Raw genomic sequence first — 2,262 nt, forward strand, 5'->3', positions numbered from 1 at the left:
CTGCCCAATACTGTCACTATGGTGGTGTGTCCACTCACAGGATGAGTGGCGCTGCCCAATACTGTCACTATGGTGGTGTGTCCACTCACAGGATGAGTGGCGCTGCCCAATACTGTCACTATGGTGGTGTGTCCACTCACAGGATGAGTGGCGCTGCCCAATACTGTCACTATGGCGGTGTGTCCACTCACAGGATGAGTGGCGCTGCCCAATACTGTCACTATGGTGGTGTGTCCACTCACAGGATGAGTGGCGCTGCCCAATACTGTCACTATGGTGGTGTGTCCACTCACAGGATGAGTGGCGCTGCCCAATACTGTCACTATGGTGGTGTGTCCACTCACAGGATGAGTGGCGCTGCCCAATACTGTCACTATTGCGGTGTGTCCACTCACAGGATGAGTGGCGCTGCCCAATACTGTCACTATGGCGGTGTGTCCACTCACAGGATGAGTGGCGCTGCCCAATACTGTCACTATGGCGGTGTGTCCACTCACAGGATGAGTGGCGCTGCCCAATACTGTCACTATGGTGGTGTGTCCACTCACAGGATGAGTGGCGCTGCCCAATACTGTCACTATGGTGGTGTGTCCACTCACAGGATGAGTGGCGCTGCCCAATACTGTCACTATGGTGGTGTGTCCACTCACAGGATGAGTGGCGCTGCCCAATACTGTCACTATGGCGGTGTGTTCACTCACAGGATGAGTGGCGCTGCCCAATACTGTCACTATGGCGGTGTGTTCACTCACAGGATGAGTGACGCTGCCCAATACTGTCACTATGGCGGTGTGTCCACTCACAGGATGAGTGACGCTGCCCAATACTGTCACTATGGCGGTGTGTCCTCTCACAGGATGAGTGGCGCTGCCCAATACTGTCACTATGGCGGTGTGTCCACTCACAGGATGAGTGGCGCTGCCCAATACTGTCACTATGGCGGTGTGTCTACTCACAGGATGAGTGACGCTGCCCAATACTGTCACTATGGCGGTGTGTCCTCTCACAGGATGAGTGGCGCTGCCCAATACTGTCACTATGGCGGTGTGTCCACTCACAGGATGAGTGACGCTACCCAATACTGTCACTATGGCGGTGTGTCCACTCACAGGATGAGTGGCGCTGCCCAATACTGTCACTATGGTGGTGTGTCCACTCACAGGATGAGTGGCGCTGCCCAATACTGTCACTATGGTGGTGTGTCCACTCACAGGATGAGTGGCGCTGCCCAATACTGTCACTATGGTGGTGTGTCCACTCACAGGATGAGTGGCGCTGCCCAATACTGTCACTATGGCGGTGTGTTCACTCACAGGATGAGTGGCGCTGCCCAATACTGTCACTATGGCGGTGTGTCCTCTCACAGGATGAGTGGCGCTGCCCAATACTGTCACTATGGCGGTGTGTCCTCTCACAGGATGAGTGGCGCTGCCCAATACTGTCACTATGGCGGTGTGTCCACTCACAGGATGAGTGGCGCTGCCCAATACTGTCACTATGGCGGTGTGTCTACTCACAGGATGAGTGACGCTGCCCAATACTGTCACTATGGCGGTGTGTCCTCTCTCAGGATGAGTGGCGCTGCCCAATACTGTCACTATGGCGGTGTGTCCACTCACAGGATGAGTGACGCTGCCCAATACTGTCACTATGGCAGTGTGTCAACTCACAGGATGAGTGGCACTGCCCAGTACTGTCACTATGGCGGTGTGTCCACTCACAGGATGAGTGACGCTGCCCAATACTGTCACTATGGCAGTGTGTCAACTCACAGGATGAGTGGCACTGCCCAATACTGTCACTATGGCGGTGTGTCCACTCACAGGATGAGTGACGCTGCCCAATACTGTCACTATGGCGGTGTGTCCACTCACAGGATGAGTGACGCTGCCCAATAAACTCGCCCCTCGGGGCAAAATTTAACATTTAAACCTGGACATTCCTCTTCCTTTGACCAATCTCCCATGTACATTCTCTCCCCCGCCTTCCACACACCCACTTCCCTCCTCCCCCCTCCCCCCCCTCTCTTCCTCCTATTCTCTCCCTATTAAAACCTCGTAAGGAAAACAAATTACCAATTGCACATGTTAATAGGAATCCAGCAATGATCCCAAACTACCTGCTAACAACCGTCCACTTCCGTTAGTCCTACAGGAAAGACGTCACAAACCATCACGAAACGTCAGCCTTCCTTTGTCTCAAGTCTTTTATTCAGACTTTATTAATTTAAGACTTTATTATTAAGACTTTTAAGACTTTTAA

The sequence above is a fragment of the Procambarus clarkii genome, chromosome 78 (assembly GCF_040958095.1).
Source record: "Procambarus clarkii isolate CNS0578487 chromosome 78, FALCON_Pclarkii_2.0, whole genome shotgun sequence".
NCBI classification, from domain to species: Eukaryota; Metazoa; Arthropoda; class Malacostraca; order Decapoda; family Cambaridae; genus Procambarus; species Procambarus clarkii.